The sequence below is a fragment of the Stenella coeruleoalba genome (genome assembly GCF_951394435.1).
Source record: "Stenella coeruleoalba genome assembly, contig: scaffold_65, whole genome shotgun sequence".
In the NCBI taxonomy this organism is placed as follows: Eukaryota; Metazoa; Chordata; class Mammalia; order Artiodactyla; family Delphinidae; genus Stenella; species Stenella coeruleoalba.
This window is the reverse complement of record NW_027645998.1, coordinates 943951-964504: the sequence shown is the minus strand read 5'-3', so window position 1 is coordinate 964504 and position 20554 is coordinate 943951. Positions and strand designations below refer to the sequence as shown.

Sequence of the window (20554 nt, the reverse complement as noted above, 5' to 3'; positions counted from 1 at the left end):
ATCGTCCAAAAATAGACTGAAGTAAGGCTGCCAAGAGGACTTGAAAGCAGGGCAGAATTGCAGGAAACCGATTTCAGGAGGTAGACTGGAATTGCATTGAAAGCATAGGAAAAGAGGCAGAATGTCCACAATGATGCACTTGGCCAAAAAGGGCGTATGCGTTTTTTCCTGAATATATTCAGGAAAAAACGCATACACCCTTTTTGGCGAACCAAGCAAGCTTGCAAAGGAAATCTGCACTACAATGAAGTCTCACTTACCCCCGGTCAAAAGGGCCATCTGAAAAAAGTGTAAAATCCAGAAATGCAACAGGCCATTGAGAACTGGGAGCCTTGTTATGCTGATGGGCGGGATGTAAATTGCCAACAGACACTTGGGAGAAGTGTATGGTGTTTCCTGAAACATCTAAAAAACAAAGCAACAGAGCCTAGGGCACTTCCACTTATGGTCCTATAGCTTAGGGAAATTAAAATCAAAAAGACACAGCCACCCCAAAGTTTGGAACGGCTTTGTTTACAAGAACCTCGTTTACAGTACAAGTTCAACATCGCAGAAAGTGAAAAATGGATAAAGAAGTTGTGGTATTCACTTACAAAGCAATATCACTCAGCAATGAAATCTATGTCATCAGGCCCTTAGCAGCACAATGAGTGGATTCAGGTATGATGATTCTAACTGAAATAAGTCACACAGAAAAAGAAACATCATAAGATATCAGTAATACACGGAATGGAAACTTGGCTACACAGGAACTGAATTACAGAACAGAACAGGGTCTCACATTTAGAAAAACAACTTATGCTTGCTTAAGGGTAAAGGTGAGTTGGGGTGCTGCATAAAACCAGAGATTGAAATGAGCACAGATAAAGTTCCTTAAGCCAAATATGGAATAGACAAGAGCTACTCCTTGCTCAACGAAATGGACTCAACACCGCATATTAAACGCCTAAGAATGTACCTGACTAGTAAGTAACTTAAAACCTATGGATTGCTATGTCTCTGAAAGAGAATCAAGCATGTGTACAGGGGCATAAACGCAGCAGTGATAGGATTGGAGAGGTTCGGTGAGCAAATGAAGACCCTTTGAAGTCATATTGCATGGTACCCATTCCACGGGTTTCAACTACCCAGGTTTAAGGTATTCTTCCTTCAGCTAAAACATGCATGTGGAACCCAAGTATGATCAACCATGTGAACGGGAGACGTGTTCAAATATGTCTCAGTTTTCCTCCCCTGGTACTCGGGTGCAACATTCCAGACGCTTTACTAACACTCTCCCCACTTGGAGAGTCAGTCCCTTTAACCTCCTGTTTGGCCCAGTTTGCAATTTCTGCGGAAGATGAACAGGAATAGCGAGAACCAATGAGAGGCTAGCTGGAGGTGTCTGGACGGGCAAATTTAACTCTCATTTCCCACCAGGAAGAGGAATTAACCAAAGGCTCAGCATGCCGGGCCGGAACCAGATTAGGGCCTGAAGCCATCCTGCGGTGTTGCGGGCAGCTCACAAGAAAGCGAGTTGAAGAAAGGAGCTCAGGGGCACTGTAATTCACAAACCTGCAGAGTTATAAATGACAGCTATCGTCCAAAAATAGACTGAAGTAAGGCTGCCAAGAGGACTTGAAAGCGGGGCAGAATTGCAGGAAACCGATTTCAGGAGGTAGACTGGAATTGCATTGAAAGCATAGGAAAAGAGGCAGAACGTCCACAATGATGCACTTGGCCAAAAAGGGCGTATGCGTTTTTTCCTGAATATATTCAGGAAAAAACGCATACGCCCTTTTTGGCCAACCAAGCAAGCTTGCAAAGGAAATCTGCACTACAATGAAGTCTCACTTCCCCCCGGTCAAAAGGGCCATCTGAAAAAAGTGTAAAATCCAGAAATGCAACAGGCCATTGAGAACTGGGAGCCTTGTTATGCTGATGGGCGGGATGTAAATTGCCAACAGACACTTGGGAGAAGTGTATGGTGTTTCCTGAAACATCTAAAAAACAAAGCAACAGAGCCTAGGGCACTTCCACTTATGGTCCTATAGCTTAGGGAAATTAAAATCAAAAAGACACAGCCACCCCAAAGTTTGGAACGGCTTTGTTTACAAGAACCTCGTTTACAGTACAAGTTCAACATCGCAGAAAGTGAAAAATGGATAAAGAAGTTGTGGTATTCACTTACAAAGCAATATCACTCAGCAATGAAATCTATGTCATCAGGCCCTTAGCAGCACAATGAGTGGATTCAGGTATGATGATTCTAACTGAAATAAGTCACACAGAAAAAGAAACATCATAAGATATCAGTAATACACGGAATGTAAACTTGGCTACACAGGAACTGAATTACAGAACAGAACAGGGTCTCACATTTAGAAAAACAACTTATGCTTGCTTAAGGGTAAAGGTGAGTTGGGGTGCTGCATAAAACCAGAGATTGAAATGAGCACAGATAAAGTTCCTTAAGCCAAATATGGAATAGACAAGAGCTACTCCTTGCTCAACGAAATGGACTCAACACCGCATATTAAACGCCTAAGAATGTACCTGACTAGTAAGTAACTTAAAACCTATGGATTGCTATGTCTCTGAAAGAGAATCAAGCATGTGTACAGGGGCATAAACGCAGCAGTGATAGGATTGGAGAGGTTCGGTGAGCAAATGAAGACCCTTTGAAGTCATATTGCATGGTACCCATTCCACGGGTTTCAACTACCCAGGTTTAAGGTATTCTTCCTTCAGCTAAAACATGCATGTGGAACCCAAGTATGATCAACCATGTGAACGGGAGACGTGTTCAAATATGTCTCAGTTTTCCTCCCCTGGTACTCGGGTGCAACATTCCAGACGCTTTACTAACACTCTCCCCACTTGGAGAGTCAGTCCCTTTAACCTCCTGTTTGGCCCAGTTTGCAATTTCTGCGGAAGATGAACAGGAATAGCGAGAACCAATGAGAGGCTAGCTGGAGGTGTCTGGACGGGCAAATTTAACTCTCATTTCCCACCAGGAAGAGGAATTAACCAAAGGCTCAGCATGCCGGGCCGGAACCAGATTAGGGCCTGAAGCCATCCTGCGGTGTTGCGGGCAGCTCACAAGAAAGCGAGTTGAAGAAAGGAGCTCAGGGGCACTGTAATTCACAAACCTGCAGAGTTATAAATGACAGCTATCGTCCAAAAATAGACTGAAGTAAGGCTGCCAAGAGGACTTGAAAGCGGGGCAGAATTGCAGGAAACCGATTTCAGGAGGTAGACTGGAATTGCATTGAAAGCATAGGAAAAGAGGCAGAACGTCCACAATGATGCACTTGGCCAAAAAGGGCGTATGCGTTTTTTCCTGAATATATTCAGGAAAAAACGCATACGCCCTTTTTGGCCAACCAAGCAAGCTTGCAAAGGAAATCTGCACTACAATGAAGTCTCACTTCCCCCCGGTCAAAAGGGCCATCTGAAAAAAGTGTAAAATCCAGAAAGGCAGGACAGGCCATGGAGAACTGGGAGCCTTGTTATGCTGATGGGCGGGATGTAAATTGCCAACAACCACTCGGGAGAAGTGTATGGTGTTTCCTGAAACATCTAAAAAACAAAGCAACAGAACCTAGGGCACTTCCACTTATGGTCCTATAGCTTAGGGAAATTAAAATCAAAAAGACACAGCCACCCCAAAGTTTGGGACGCCTCTGTTTACAAGAACCTCGTTTACAGTACAAGTTCAACATCGCAGAAAGTGAAAAATGGATAAAGAAGTTGTGGTATTCACTTACAAAGCAATATCACTCAGCAATGAAATCTCTGTCATCAGGCCCTTAGCAGCACAATGAGTGGATTCAGGTATGATGATTCTAACTGAAATAAGTCACACAGAAAAAGAAACATCATAAGATATCAGTAATACACGGAATGGAAACTTGGCTACACAGGAACTGAATTACAGAACAGAACAGTGTCTCAAATTTAGAAAAACAACTTATGCTTGCTTAAGGGTAAAGGTGAGTTGGGGTGCTGCATAAAACCAGAGATTGAAATGAGCACAGATAAAGTTCCTTAAGCCAAATATGGAATAGACAAGAGCTACTCCTTGCTCAACGAAATGGACTCAACACCACGTATTAAACGCCTAAGAATGTACCTGACTTGTAAGTATCTTAAAACCTATGGATTGTTATGTCTCCGAAAGAGAATCAAGCATGTGTACAGGGGCATAAACGCAGCAGTGATAGGATTGGAGAGGTTCGGTGAGCAAATGAAGACCCTTTGAAGTCATATTGCATGGTACCCATTCCACGGGTTTCAACTACCCAGGTTTAAGGTATTCTTCCTTCAGCTAAAACATGCATGTGGAACCTAGAGTATGATCAACCATGTGATCGGGAGACATGTTCAAATATGTCTCAGTTTTCCTCCCCTGGTACTCGGGTGCAACATTCCAGACGCTTTACTAACACTCTCCCCACTTGGAGAGTCAGTCCCTTTAACCTCCTGTTTGGCCCAGTTTGCAATTTCTGCGGAAGATGAACAGGAATAGCGAGAACCAATGAGAGGCTAGCTGGAGGTGTCTGGACGGGCAAATTTAACTCTCATTTCCCACCAGGAAGAGGAATTAACCAAAGGCTCAGCGTGCCGGGCCGGAACCATATTAGGGCCTGAAGCCATCCTGCGATGTTGCGGCCAGGGCACAAGAAAGCGAGTTGAAGAAAGGAGCTCAGGGGCACTGTAATTCACAAACCTGCAGAGTTATAAATGACAGCTATTGTCCAAAAATAGACTGAAGTAAGGCTGCCAAGAGGACTTGAAAGCGGGGCAGAATTGCAGGAAACCGATTTCAGGAGGTAGACTGGAGTTGCATTGAAAGCATAGGAAAAGAGGCAGAACGTCCACAATGATGCACTTGGCCAAAAAGGGCGTATGCGTTTTTTCCTGAATATATTCAGGAAAAAACGCATACGCCCTTTTTGGCCAACCAAGCAAGCTTGCAAAGGAAATCTGCACTACAATGAAGTCTCACTTCCCCCCGGTCAAAAGGGCCATCTGAAAAAAGTATAAAATCCAGAAAGGCAGGACAGGCCATGGAGAACTGGGAGCCTTGTTATGCTGAAGGGCGGGATGTAAATTGCCAACAACCACTCGGGAGAAGTGTATGGTGTTTCCTGAAACATCTAAAAAACAAAGCAACAGAACCTAGGGCACTTCCACTTATGGTCCTATAGCTTAGGGAAATTAAAATGAAAAAGACACAGCCACCCCAAAGTTTGGAACGGCTCTGTTTACAAGAACCTCGTTTACAGTACAAGTTCAACATCACAGAAAGTGAAAAATGGATAAAGAAGTTGTGGTATTTACTTACAAAGCAATATCACACAGCAATGAAGTCTGTGTCATCAGGCCCTTAGCAGCACAATGAGTGGATTCAGGTATGATGATTCTAACTGAAATAAGTCACACAGAAAAAGAAACATCATAAGATATCAGTAATACACGGAATGTAAACTTGGCTACACAGGAACTGAATTACAGAACAGAACAGGGTCTCAAATTTAGAAAACCAACTTATTCTTGCTTAAGGGTAAAGGTGAGTTGGGGTGCTGCATAAAACCAGAGATTGAAATGAGCACAGATAAAGTTCCTTAAGCCAAATATGGAATAGACAAGAGCTACTCCTTGCTCAACGAAATGGACTCAACACCCCATATTAAACGCCTAAGAATGTACCTGACTAGTAAGTATCTTAAAACCTATGGATTGCTATGTCTCCGAAAGAGAATCAAGCATGTGTACAGGGGCATAAATGCAGCAGTGATAGGATTGGAGAGGTTCGGTGAGCAAATGAAGACCCTTTGAAGTCATATTGCATGGTACCCATTCCACGGGTTTCAACTACCCAGGTTTAAGGTATTCTTCCTTCAGCTAAAACATGCATGTGGAACCTAGAGTATGATCAACCATGTGATCGGGAGACGTGTTCAAATATGTCTCAGTTTTCCTCCCCTGGTACTCGGGTGCAACATTCCAGACGCTTTACTAACACTCTCCCCACTTGGAGAGTCAGCACCTTTAACCTCCTGTTTGGCCCAGTTTGCAATTTCTGCGGAAGATGAACAGGAATAGCGAGAACCAATGAGAGGCTAGCTGGAGGTGTCTGGACGGGCAAATTTAACTCTCATTTCCCACCAGGAAGAGGAAATAACCAAAGGCTCAGCGTGCCATGCCGGAACCAGATTAGGGCCTGAAGCCATCCTACGGTGTTGCGGCCAGGTCACAAGAAAGCGAGTTGAAGAAAGGAGCTCAGGGGCACTGTAATTCACAAACCTGCAGAGTTATAAATGACAGCTATCGTCCAAAAATAGACTGAAGTAAGGCTGCCAAGAGGACTTGAAAGCAGGGCAGAATTGCAGGAAACCGATTTCAGGAGGTAGACTGGAATTGCATTGAAAGCATAGGAAAAGAGGCAGAATGTCCACAATGATGCACTTGGCCAAAAAGGGCGTATGCGTTTTTTCCTGAATATATTCAGGAAAAAACGCATACACCCTTTTTGGCGAACCAAGCAAGCTTGCAAAGGAAATCTGTACTACAATGAAGTCTCACTTACCCCCGGTCAAAAGGGCCATCTGAAAAAAGTGTAAAATCCAGAAATGCAACAGGCCATTGAGAACTGGGAGCCTTGTTATGCTGATGGGCGGGATGTAAATTGCCAACAGACACTTGGGAGAAGTGTATGGTGTTTCCTGAAACATCTAAAAAACAAAGCAACAGAGCCTAGGGCACTTCCACTTATGGTCCTATAGCTTAGGGAAATTAAAATCAAAAAGACACAGCCACCCCAAAGTTTGGAACGGCTTTGTTTACAAGAACCTCGTTTACAGTACAAGTTCAACATCGCAGAAAGTGAAAAATGGATAAAGAAGTTGTGGTATTCACTTACAAAGCAATATCACTCAGCAATGAAATCTATGTCATCAGGCCCTTAGCAGCACAATGAGTGGATTCAGGTATGATGATTCTAACTGAAATAAGTCACACAGAAAAAGAAACATCATAAGATATCAGTAATACACGGAATGGAAACTTGGCTACACAGGAACTGAATTACAGAACAGAACAGGGTCTCACATTTAGAAAAACAACTTATGCTTGCTTAAGGGTAAAGGTGAGTTGGGGTGGTGCATAAAACCAGAGATTGAAATGAGCACAGATAAAGTTCCTTAAGCCAAATATGGAATAGACAAGAGCTACTCCTTGCTCAACGAAATGGACTCAACACCGCATATTAAACGCCTAAGAATGTACCTGACTAGTAAGTAACTTAAAACCTATGGATTGCTATGTCTCTGAAAGAGAATCAAGCATGTGTACAGGGGCATAAACGCAGCAGTGATAGGATTGGAGAGGTTCGGTGAGCAAATGAAGACCCTTTGAAGTCATATTGCATGGTACCCATTCCACGGGTTTCAACTACCCAGGTTTAAGGTATTCTTCCTTCAGCTAAAACATGCATGTGGAACCCAAGTATGATCAACCATGTGAACGGGAGACGTGTTCAAATATGTCTCAGTTTTCCTCCCCTGGTACTCGGGTGCAACATTCCAGACGCTTTACTAACACTCTCCCCACTTGGAGAGTCAGTCCCTTTAACCTCCTGTTTGGCCCAGTTTGCAATTTCTGCGGAAGATGAACAGGAATAGCGAGAACCAATGAGAGGCTAGCTGGAGGTGTCTGGACGGGCAAATTTAACTCTCATTTCCCACCAGGAAGAGGAATTAACCAAAGGCTCAGCATGCCGGGCCAGAACCAGATTAGGGCCTGAAGCCATCCTGCGGTGTTGCGGCCAGGTCACAAGAAAGCGAGTTGAAGAAAGGAGCTCAGGGGCACTGTAATTCACAAACCTGCAGAGTTATAAATGACAGCTATCGTCCAAAAATAGACTGAAGTAAGGCTGCCAAGAGGACTTGAAAGCGGGGCAGAATTGCAGGAAACCGATTTCAGGAAGTAGACTGGAATTGCATTGAAAGCATAGGAAAAGAGGCAGAACGTCCACAATGATGCACTTGGCCAAAAAGGGCGTATGCGTTTTTTCCTGAATATATTCAGGAAAAAACGCATACGCCCTTTTTGGCCAACCAAGCAAGCTTGCAAAGGAAATCTGCACTACAATGAAGTCTCACTTCCCCCCGGTCAAAAGGGCCATCTGAAAAAAGTGTAAAATCCAGAAAGGCAGGACAGGCCATGGAGAACTGGGAGCCTTGTTATGCTGAAGGGCGGGATGTAAATTGCCAACAGACACTCAGGAGAAGTGTATGGTGTTTCCTGAAACATCTAAAAAACAAAGCAACAGAGCCTAGGGCACTTCCACTTATGGTCCTATAGCTTAGGGAAATTAAAATCAAAAAGACACAGCCACCCCAAAGTTTGGGACGCCTCTGTTTACAAGAACCTCGTTTACAGTACAAGTTCAACATCGCAGAAAGTGAAAAATGGATAAAGAAGTTGTGGTATTTACTTACAAAGCAATATCACTCAGCAATGAAATCTATGTCATCAGGCCCTTAGCAGCACAATGAGTGGATTCAGGTATGATGATTCTAACTGAAATAAGTCACACAGAAAAAGAAACATCATAAGATATCAGTAATACACGGAATGGAACCTTGGCTACACAGGAACTGAATTACAGAACAGAACAGGGTCTCAAATTTAGAAAACCAACTTATTCTTGCTTAAGGGTAAAGGTGAGTTGGGGTGCTGCATAAAACCAGAGATTGAAATGAGCACAGATAAATTTCCTAAAGTCAAATATGGAATAGACAAGAGCTACTCCTTGCTCAACGAAATGGACTCAACACCGCATATTAAACGCCTAAGAATGTACCTGACTAGTAAGTATCGTAAAACCTATGGATTGCTATGTCTCCAAAAGAGAATCAAGCATGTGTACAGGGGCATAAACGCAGCAGTGATAGGATTGGAGAGGTTCGGTGAGCAAATGAAGACCCTTTGAAGTCATATTGCATGCTACCTATTACACGGGTCTCAACTCTCCAGGTTTAAGGTATTCTTCCTTCAGCTAAAACATGCATGTGGAACCCAAGTATGATCAACCATGTGAATGGGAGACGTGTTCAAATATGTCTCAGTTTTCCTCCCCTGGTACTCGGGTGCAACATTCCAGACGCTTTACTAACACTCTCCCCACTTGGAGAGTCAGCACCTTTAACCTCCTGTTTGGCCCAGTTTGCAATTTCTGCGGAAGATGAACAGGAATAGCGAGAACCAATGAGAGGCTAGCTGGAGGTGTCTGGACGGGCCAATTGAACTCTCATTTCCCACCAGGAAGAGGAATTAACCAAAGGCTCAGTGTGCCGTGCCGAAACCAGATTAGGGCCTGAAGCCATCCTGCGGTGTTGCGGCCAGGTCACAAGAAAGCGAGTTGAAGAAAGGAGCTCAGGGGCACTGTAATTCACAAACCTGCAGAGTTATAAATGACAGCAATCGTCCAAAAATAGACTGAAGTAAGGCTGCCAAGAGGACTTGAAAGCGGGGCAGAATTGCAGGAAACCGATTTCAGGAGGTAGACTGGAATTGCATTGAAAGCATAGGAAAAGAGGCAGAACGTCCACAATGATGCACTTGGCCAAAAAGGGCGTATGCGTTTTTTCCTGAATATATTCAGGAAAAAACGCATACGCCCTTTTTGGCCAACCAAGCAAGCTTGCAAAGGAAATCTGCACTACAATGAAGTCTCACCTCCCCCCGGTCAAAAGGGCCATCTGAAAAAAGTGTAAAATCCAGAAAGGCAGGACAGGCCATGGAGAACTGGGAGCCTTGTTATGCTGAAGGGCGGGATGTAAATTGCCAAAAACCACTCGGGAGAAGTGTATGGTGTTTCCTGAAACATCTAAAAAACAAAGCAACAGAGCCTAGGGCACTTCCACTTATGGTCCTATAGCTTAGGGAATTGAAAATCAAAAAGACACAGCGACCCCAAAGTTTGGAACGGCTCTGTTTACAAGAACCTCATTTACAGTACAAGTTCAACATCGCAGAAAGTGAAAAATGGATAAAAAAGTTGTGGTATTTACTTACAAAGCAATATCACTCAGCAATGAAATCTGTGTCATCAGGCCCTTAGCAGCACAATGAGTGGATTCAGGTATGATGATTCTAACTGAAATAAGTCACACAGAAAAAGAAACATCATAAGATATCAGTAGGGCGGAGTTCGGGGCTGCGTAGTGGGAGGCGGACTGGCGAGGGGCGCCGGAAGAGCTGCAGGTGCGGCCCAGCGGCCGATTCCGCGGGCCCGCCGAGCCAGGAGGTACTGAGCCGCCGCCGCCGCCGCCGCCGCCCTCGGCCCGGCCTGCAGCTGGGTATGGGGGCGGTGCGGCCCCTCGGCCCCCTCCCCCTCTCTCCCTCCTCTCCACCCCTCCCCTTCCCGTGGTCCCGGGCTCCCGGACCCTCCCCCAGGGCCGCATTCTCCTCTCCCCGTCTTCCTGTCCTCTTCCGCTGTCCTCTCGTTCCCCACCCCCAAGCATAAACACCCCTCCGCGTCCCAGGCGTCTCCCGTCGCCCCTCCCCCCTCCCCGGGGGTCCGCCCTCCAGCGTTCCGGGGGTTCCCGAGGTCTCTCCAGCGGCAGCTTTCTGTAAGCGCGGTCCCGAAGATGGGAGGCGCGGTGAGTGCTGGTGAAGACAACGACGAGCTGATAGACCATCTGAAGGCGGCGCAGTACATCCGCTCCGAGCTGGTGGAGCAGGCCTTCCGAGCTGTTGACCGCGCCGACTATTACCTCGAGGAGTTTAAGGAGAACGCGTACAAGGACCTGGCGTGGAAGCACGGGAACATCCACCTCTCTGCTCCGTGCATCTATTCGGAGGTGATGGAGGCCCTGGACCTGCAGCCTGGCCTTTCCTTCCTGAACCTGGGCAGCGGCACCGGCTACCTCAGCTCCATGGTGGGGCTCATCCTCGGTCCTTTTGGTGTGAACCACGGGGTGGAACTCCATTCAGATGTGACAGAGTATGCGAAGCAGAAGCTGGACTTTTTCATCAGGACGAGTGACAGCTTCGACAAGTTTGACTTCTGCGAGCCCTCCTTCGTCACCGGCAATTGCCTGGAGATCTCTCCAGGCTGCTCTCAGTATGACCGGGTGTACTGCGGGGCAGGCGTGCAGAAGCAGCACGAGGGGTACATGAAGAGCCTCCTCAAAGTCGGGGGCGTCCTGGTCATGCCGCTGGAAGAGAAGTTGACTAAGATAACTCGGACGGGTCCTTCCGCCTGGGAAACCAAAAAGATTCTGGCTGTGTCTTTTGCTCCACTCGTCCAGCCCTGCCAGTCGGAGTCAGGAGAATCACGACTTGTCCACACCCGTGGCGGTTCGCAGCCTCCAGGACCTGGCGCGCATTGCCATCCGGGGCACCATTAAGAAGGTCATCCACCAGGAAGCTGTGAACAAAAACGGGAACGGACTGAAGAACACTCCCAGGTTTAAACGGAGGAGAGTTTGCCGCCGCCGAATGGAAACGATTGTCTTTTTGGACAAAGAGGTGTTTGCCAGTCGGCTCTCCAACCCCTCTGATGACACCAGCTGCGGAGACCTGGAAGACGAGCGGCAAGAAGAAGAGGTGACAACCCCGCCGGACACCAAGCCCGAGCCCCCGGTGAACTTCCTGCGTGAGAAGGTCCTGAGCCTCCCTCTGCCAGATCCCCTGAAGTACTACCTGCTTTATTACAGAGAAAAGTAAGTCTGTGGTCCAGGGGAGGAGGCCAAGCCTTCCTGGAGGGCTGCCCGCAGCAGGTGCACTGGAGGAGGAAGGGGCTCCCGCTCTGCATCTCGTCGTCTCGTCTGTCCTTGACTGTCCTGTAGAGTTTTCATCCAGTCATCTGATTTCTGTAAACATAGTCTGACAAACATAAGGTGCAAGGGGGAATGTCTCAAAAGGGCGAGAGTCTCCTGGAGGAGGGGTTGACTTCACACTCTCAGGAAATGCTGAGGTCTACACGTGGAGGTGGCCTGGAGACCGTTTCTTACACAAGGTACACGTGTCTGCATCAGAAAGGAAAACTGAAGTTGAAATTAATCTGTGTTTCTTATAAAAGGTGAGACAAAAAGCACAAGTTGCTAAGTGTATGAAATCTTTTCTGAGTGGGACACGCCTATGTGCAAGTTTGAATTTTACGGAATCAACCTCTTAATTACTGGCACCGAGTAATTAAAGATTTATTAAAAGATTAATTTAAAAGATTTAACTAAATGTTTTAGTTATTTGGAACGTGGATACTTGATTGAAAAGCCCTCTCTTATTTTAAGTAAATTAATTACATCTTACGTGAGTTGTCAATTGTAATTTTAAAAAACAAAAATTGTGATGGGGAGAGGAATGAACGTATCAGATTGCCAGGTGTCTTTGTGGAATTGCAAAAGAATTCCAAGGCATTTTTTTCTGACACCTTTTGTTACCTTTAAAGTAACCAACATTGAGTAATCCCGTCAAAGAAAGTCCTGAAGAATGAAACAAGTGTTGTGTGTAAGTAATGAGCTGCATTACTTTTGCCCCAGAGACAGAGAGTACTGTTGACTCAACTTTAAATACAGTCAACGGTGTCTAAGGCTCAGTCCTCAGAGCAGGTGGGAAGTACTGGCTGCAGGAAATGGATTGGGGACGGTGTAGACGGCCTGTGGGTTGGTGTTTTGTTTTTTTTTTCAGTTGGCTATTGTTCTGTAATCACATAACAGTACTGATTCATAGATTTTATCTTTTATAATTCTGGAGAAAAATATTTGTTAGTTTTGTAATTTTTCCTAAGAACAAACGCGTGTTTGGTACATTGCATTAGAACAGTTTCACTCAAGTTTGACTTGTGGAATCCATCTTCTCCAGCGCTGTGTGTTGAGAGCTTCCTGTCTTATTAAGTCGTGGGTCTAGAAGAAGAGGCCGTCCTTTTAGTTAGGTGGCAGGATGTTTACAAGTGACACTGCTTCTTCCAAAACATTGGTTCTTTTCAGACTTTTCAGTTTTAACCAAAGTTAAACCCCAAATCAGAGTCATCCAGATTTTATGATTCATTTGATCTCTCAGCCTCTCAGGAGTTGCTGGATTTCAGTGTCTTTGTGGTTTTACCAGCTTCGCGGAGTTCTGGTTATTTTGTTTTGCCATTTATGCTTTTTTAAAGTAACTGAGTCATTTTATCACAGAACACTGCGTGCACACATAGCTGGGAAAGCGGGTGTATTGCCCTAAATGGGTACCGTTAAGCTGTTGTAAAGAAGGGTTTCTTCATAGTCGTGTTTACCTGCCTTTAACTGAACGTCAAGCCTCATTGTCTCAGAGAGAAAAGCATGAGTCACGTTTACTTGCTAAGACTTCGGTTTGCAGATCTTGTTGACGTCATTCTAATTGATTTGTAGAGACCTCTGCAACACGTGGACGTTTTTGGACATGATATCTGAAATATTTTATATTAGGTGGCTTGACTAAATGTTTTTCTGTAATTGTATATGGATTTCCTTTTTTTTCAACCACATTTGCCTTTATGCTAGATTGTAGAAAGTCTTTGCGAGGCATAAGACATGTTTTCCCCTATGTATGTTAAACCTTTCCTAACATTTTGTATTTACATGTTGGTTTGTGACTTTTAAACCAGAATTTGGTTACAAGATATATATATATAGATATTGAATATAATATATGTGAAATAATTTGGTATTGATCTATCTAATAAACATAAAGGAGAATCATCAGTGAGTTTCCCTGTGTGTCAGCACCTTTCTCCGGAGTCAGTATGAGACACTACTTTCTGTTTTCAGACAGATGACTTATATATATAGTCTGTGTTGTCTGCAAGCTCTGTATTGTAAACCACATTCTAGACAATGGCTGACTTTTGTGTTTCGATTAGTCTGTATTTTTATATGTGACTTTCGTCTTGCAAGTAGTGCAGCCATAGACATGTGCAAAACAAGCAACAAATGTATAATATTAAGCACATAAGACAGAAGCCAGCTGCGTATTTAAAAGTATTTTTGCCCATCTGGAACTTTCAGGGGATTAAGGCGAGAAATATGAAACAAAGGTTTTGAAGAACTGATACACAAGCGATACCAATAAAGGTAGTTACGGCAAAAAAAAAAAAAAAGATATCAGTAATACACGGAATGTAAACTTGGCTACACAGGAACTGAATTACAGAACAGAACAGGGTCTCAAATTTAGAAAACCAACTTATGCTTGCTTAAGGGTAAAGGTGAGTTGGGGTGCTGCATAAAACCAGATTGAAATGAGCACAGATAAAGTTCCTTAAGCCAAATATGGAATAGACAAGAGCTACTCCTTGCTCAACGAAATGGACTCAACACCCCATATTAAACGCCTAAGAATGTACCTGACTAGTAAGTATCTTAAAACCTATGGATTGCTATGTCTCCGAAAGAGAATCAAGCATGTGTACAGGGGCATAAACGTAGCAGTGATAGGATTGGAGAGGTTCGGTGAGCAAATGAAGACCCTTTGAAGTCATATTGCATGGTACCCATTCCACGGGTTTCAACTACCCAGGTTTAAGGTATTCTTCCTTCAGCTAAAACATGCATGTGGAACCTAGAGTATGATCAACCATGTGATCGGGAGACGTGTTCAAATATGTCTCAGTTTTCGTACCCTGGTACTCGGGTGCAACATTCCAGACGCTTTACTAACACTCTCCCGACTTGGAGAGTCAGTCCCTTTAACCTCCTGTTTGGCCCAGTTTGCAATTTCTGCGGAAGATGAACAGGAATAGCGAGAACCAATGAGAGACTAGCTGGAGGTGTCTGGACGGGCAAATTTAACTCTCATTTCCCACCAGGAAGAGGAATTAACCAAAGGCTCAGCGTGCCATGCCGGAACCACATTAGGGCCTGAAGCCATCCTGCGGTGTTGCGGCCAGGTCACAAGAAAGCGAGTTGAAGAAAGGAGCTCAGGGGCACTGTAATTCACAAACCTGCAGAGTTATAAATGACAGCTATCGTCCAAAAATAGACTGAAGTAAGGCTGCCAAGAGGACTTGAAAGCGGGGCAGAATTGCAGGAAACCGATTTCAGGAGGTAGACTGGAATTGCATTGAAAGCATAGGAAAAGAGGCAGAACGTCCACAATGATGCACTTGGCCAAAAAGGGCGTATGCGTTTTTTCCTGAATATATTCAGGAAAAAACGCATACGCCCTTTTTGGCCAACCAAGCAAGCTTGCAAAGGAAATCTGCACTACAATGAAGTCTCACTTCCCCCCGGTCAAAAGGGCCATCTGAAAAAAGTGTAAAATCCAAAAAGGCAGGACAGGCCATGGAGAACTGGGAGCCTTGTTATGCTGAAGGGCGGGATGTAAATTGCCAACAAACACTCGGGAGAAGTGTATGGTGTTTCCTGAAACATCTAAAAAACAAAGCAACAGAGCCTAGGGCACTTCCACTTATGGTCCTATAGCTTAGGGAATTTAAAATCAAAAAGACACAGCCACCCCAAAGTTTCGAATGGCTCTGTTTACAAGAACATCGTTTACAGTACAAGTTCAACATCGCAGAAAGTGAAAAATGGATAAAGAAGTTGTGGTATTTACTTACAAAGCAATATCACTCAGCAATGAAATCTGTGTCATCAGGCCCTTAGCAGCACAATGAGTGGATTCAGGTATGATGATTCTAACTGAAATAAGTCACACAGAAAAAGAAACATCATAAGATATCAGTAATACACGGAATGTAAACTTGGCTACACAGGATCTGAATTACAGAACAGAACAGGGACTCAAATTTAGAAAACCAACTTATGCTTGCTAAAGGGGAAAGGTGAGTTGGGGTGCTGCATAAAACCAGAGATTGAAATGAGCACAGATAAAGTTCCTTAAGCCAAATATGGAATAGACAAGAGCTACTCCTTGCTCAACGAAATGGACTCAACACCGCATATTAAACGCCTAAGAATGTACCTGACTAGTAAGTATCTTAAAACCTATGGATTGCTATGTCTCCGAAAGAGAATCAAGCATGTGTACAGGGGCATAAACGCAGCAGTGATAGGATTGGAGAGGTTCGGTGAGCAAATGAAGACCCTTTGAAGTCATATTGCATGGTACCCATTCCACGGGTTTCAACTACCCAGGTTTAAGGTATTCTTCCTTCAGCTAAAAGATGCATGTGGAACCCAAGTATGATCAACCATGTGAACGGGAGACGTGTTCAAATATGTCTCAGTTTTTCTCCCCTGGTACTCGGGTGCAACATTCCAGACGCTTTACTAACACTCTCCCCACTTGGAGAGTCAGCGCCTTTAACCTCCTGTTTGGCCCAGTTTGCAATTTCTTGGAAGATGAACAGGAATAGTGAGAACCAATGAGAGACTAGCTGGAGGTGTCTGGACGGGCAAATTTAACTCTCATTTCCCACCAGGAAGAGGAAATAACCAAAGGCTCAGCGTGTCGTGCCGGAACCAGATTAGGGCCTGAAGCCATCCTGCGGTGTTGCGGCCAGGTCACAAGAAAGCGAGTTGAAGAAAGGAGCTCAGGGGCACTGTAATTCACAAACCTGCAGAGTTATAAATGACAGCTATCGTCCAAAAATAGACTGAAGTAAGGCTGCCAAGAGGACTTGAAAGCAGGGCAGAATTGCAGGAAACCGATTTCAGGAGGTAGACTGGAATTACATTGAAAGCATAGGAAAAGAGGCAGAACGTCCACAATGATGCACTTGGCCAAAAAGGGCGTATGCGTTTTTTCCTGAATATATTCAGGAAAAACGCATATGCCCTTTTTGGCCAACCAAGCAAGCTTGCAAAGGAAATCTGCACTACAATGAAGTCTCACTTCCCCCCGGTCAAAAGGGCCATCTGAAAAAAGTGTAAAATCCAAAAAGGCAGGACAGGCCATGGAGAACTGGGAGCCTTGTTATGCTGAAGGGCGGGATGTAAATTGCCAACAAACACTCGGGAGAAATGTATGGTGTTTCCTGAAACATCTAAAAAACAAAGCAACAGAGCCTAGGGCACTTCCACTTATGGTCCTATAGCTTAGGGAATTTAAAATCAAAAAGACACAGCCACCCCAAAGTTTCGAACGGCTCTGTTTACAAGAACCTCGTTTACAGTACAAGTTCAACATCGCAGAAAGTGAAAAATGAATAAAAAAGTTGTGGTATTTACTTACAAAGCAATATCACTCAGCAATGAAATCTGTGTCATCAGGCCCTTAGCAGCACAATGAGTGGATTCAGGTATGATGATTCTAACTGAAATAAGTCACACAGAAAAAGAAACATCATAAGATATCAGTAATACACGGAATGTAAACTTGGCTACACAGGATCTGAATTACAGAACAGAACAGGGTCTCAAATTTAGAAAACCAACTTATGCTTGCTTAAGGGGAAAGGTGAGTTGGGGTGCTGCATAAAACCACAGATTGAAATGAGCACAGATAAAGTTCCTTAAGCCAAATATGGAATAGACAAGAGCTACTCCTTGCTCAACGAAATGGACTCAACACCGCATATTAAACGCCTAAGAATGTACCTGACTAGTAAGTATCTTAAAACCTATGGATTGCTATGTCTCCGAAAGAGAATCAAGCATGTGTACAGGGGCATAAACGCAGCAGTGATAGGATTGGAGAGGTTCGGTGAGCAAATGAAGACCCTTTGAAGTCATATTGCATGGTACCCATTCCACGGGTTTCAACTACCCAGGTTTTAGGTATTCTTCCTCAGCTAAAACATGCATGTGGAACCCAAGTATGATCAACCATGTGAATGGGAGACGTGTTCAAATATGTCTCAGTTTTCCTCCCCTGGTACTCGGGTGCAACATTCCAGACGCTTTACTAACACTCTCCCCACTTGGAAAGTCAGCACCTTTAACCTCCTGTTTGGCCCAGTTTGCAATTTCTGCGGAAGATGAACAGGAATAGCGAGAACCAATGAGAGGCTAGCTGGAGGTGTCTGGACGGGCAAATTTAACTCTCATTTCCCACCAGGAAGAGGAAATAACCAAAGGCTCAGTGTGCCGTGCCAGACCAGATTAGGGCCTGAAGCCATCCTGCAGTGTTGCGGCCAGCTCAAAAGAAAGCGAGTTGAAGAAAGGAGGTCAGGGGCACTGTAATTCACAAACCTGCAGAGTTATAAATGACAGCTATCGCCCAAAAATATACTGAAGTAAGGCTGCCAAGAGGACTTGAAAGCGGGGCAGAATTGCAGGAAACCGATTTCAGGAGGTAGACTGGAATTGCATTGAAAGCATAGGAAAAGAGGCCTACAGTCCACAATGATGCACTTGGCCAAAAAGGGCGTATGCGTTTTTTCCTGAATATATTCAGGAAAAAACGCATACGCCCTTTTTGGCCAACCAAGCAAGCTTGCAAAGGAAATCTGCACTACAATGAAGTCTCACTTCCCCCCGGTCAAAAAGGCCATCTGAAAAAAGTGTAAAATCCAGAAAGGCAGGACAGGCCATGGAGAACTGGGAGCCTTGTTATGCTGATGGGCGGGATGTAAATTGCCAACAGCCTCTCGGGAGAAGTGTATGGTGTTTCCTGAAACATCTAAAAAACAAAGCAACAGAGACTAGGGCACTGCCACTTATGGTCCTATAGCTTAGGGAATTTAAAATCAAAAAGACACAGCCACCCCAAAGTTTCGAACGGCTCTGTTTACAAGAACCTCGTTTACAGTACAAGTTCAACATCACAGAAAGTGAAAAATGGATAAAAAAGTTGTGGTATTTACTTACAAAGCAATATCACTCAGCAATGAAATCTGTGTCATCAGGCCCTTAGCAGCACAATGAGTGGATTCAGGTATGATGATTCTAACTGAAATAAGTCACACAGAAAAAGAAACATCATAAGATATCAGTAATACACGGAATGTAAACTTGGCTAGACAGGAACTGAATTACAGAACAGAACAGGGTCTCAAATTTAGAAAACCAACTTATGCTTGCTTAAGGGGAAAGGTGAGTTGGGGTGCTGCATAAAACCAGAGATTGAAATGAGCACAGATAAAGTTCCTTAAGCCAAATATGGAATAGACAAGAGCTACTCCTTGCTCAACGAAATGGACTCAACACCGCATATTAAACGCCTAAGAATGTACCTGACTAGTAAGTATCTTAAAACCTATGGATTGCTATGTCTCTGAAAGAGAATCAAGCATGTGTACAGGGGCATAAACGCAGCAGTGATACGATTGGAGAGGTTCGGTGAGCTAATGAAGACCCTTTGAAGTCATATTGCATGGTACCCATTACACGGGTTTCAAATACACAGGTTTAAGGTATTCTTCCTTCAGCTAAAAGATGCATGTGGAACCCAAGTATGATCAACTATGTGAACGGGAGACGTGTTCAAATATGTCTCAGTTTTCCTCCCCTGGTACTCGGGTGCAACATTCCAGACGCTTTACTAACACTCTCCCCACTTGGAGAGTCAGCGCCTTTAACCTCCTGTTTGGCCCAGTTTGCAATTTCTGCGGAAGATGAACAGGAATAGCGAGTACCAATGAGAGACTAGCTGGAGGTGTCTGGACGGGCAAATTTAACTCTCATTTCCCACCAGGAAGAGGAAATAACCAAAGGCTCAGCGTGCCGTGCTGGAACCAGATTAGGGCCTGAAGCCATCCTGCGGTGTTGCGGCCAGGTCACAAGAAAGCGAGTTGAAGAAAGGAGCTCAGGGGCACTGTAATTCACAAACCTGCAGAGTTATAAATGACAGCTATCGTCCAAAAATAGACTGAAGTAAGGCTGCCAAGAGGACTTGAAAGCGGGGCAGAATTGCAGGAAACCGATTTCAGGAGGTAGACTGGAATTGCATTGAAAGCATAGGAAAAGAGGCAGAACGTCCACAATGATGCACTTGGCCAAAAAGGGCGTATGCGTTTTTTCCTGAATATATTAAGGAAAAAACGCATACGCCCTTTTTGGCCAACCAAGCAAGCTTGCAAAGGAAATCTGCACTACAATGAAGTCTCACTTCCCCCCAGTCAAAAGGGCCATCTGAAAAAAGTGTAAAATCCAGAAAGGCAGGACAGGCCATGGAGAACTGGGAGCCTTGTTATGCTGATGGGCGGGATGTAAATTGCCAACAACCACTCGGGAGAAGTGTACGGTGTTTCCTGAAACATCTAAAAAACAAAGCAACAGAACCTAGGGCACTTCCACTTATGATCCTATAGCTTAGGGAAATTAAAATCAAAAAGACACAGCCACCCCAATGTTTGGGATGCCTCCGTTTACAAGAACCTCGTTTACCGTACAAGTTCAATATCACAGAAAGTGAAAAATGGATAAAGAACTTGTGGTACTTACGTACAATGCAGTATCACTCAGCAATGAAATCTATGTCATCAGGCCCGTAGCAGCATAATGAGTGGATTCAGGTACGATGATTCTAACTGAAATAAGTCACACAGAAAAAGAAACATCATAAGATATCACTAATACACGGAATGTAAACTTGGCTACACAGGAACTGCATTCCAAAACAGAACAGGGTCTCAAATTTAGAAAACCAACTTATGCTTGCTTAAGGGGAAAGGTGAGTTGGGGTGCTGCATAAA

At 44.4% G+C, this 20554-nt stretch overlaps 2 pseudogenes across 2 annotated transcripts in view; both read left to right on the top strand.

Moving 5' to 3' along the window:
- The first annotated feature begins 10430 nt into the window (after positions 1-10430).
- On the top strand, positions 10431-11782 carry LOC307181402 (protein-L-isoaspartate O-methyltransferase domain-containing protein 2-like; annotated as a pseudogene). Its single transcript has one exon. The product of its transcript is annotated as a protein-L-isoaspartate O-methyltransferase domain-containing protein 2-like (transcript).
- LOC307181401 (protein-L-isoaspartate O-methyltransferase domain-containing protein 2-like) overlaps positions 11221-20554 on the top strand; it is an 898150-nt pseudogene continuing 888816 nt past the window's right edge. The window contains exon 1 of the transcript in view: positions 11221-11346. The product of the transcript in view is annotated as a protein-L-isoaspartate O-methyltransferase domain-containing protein 2-like (transcript). The remainder of the gene's footprint in view (positions 11347-20554) is intronic.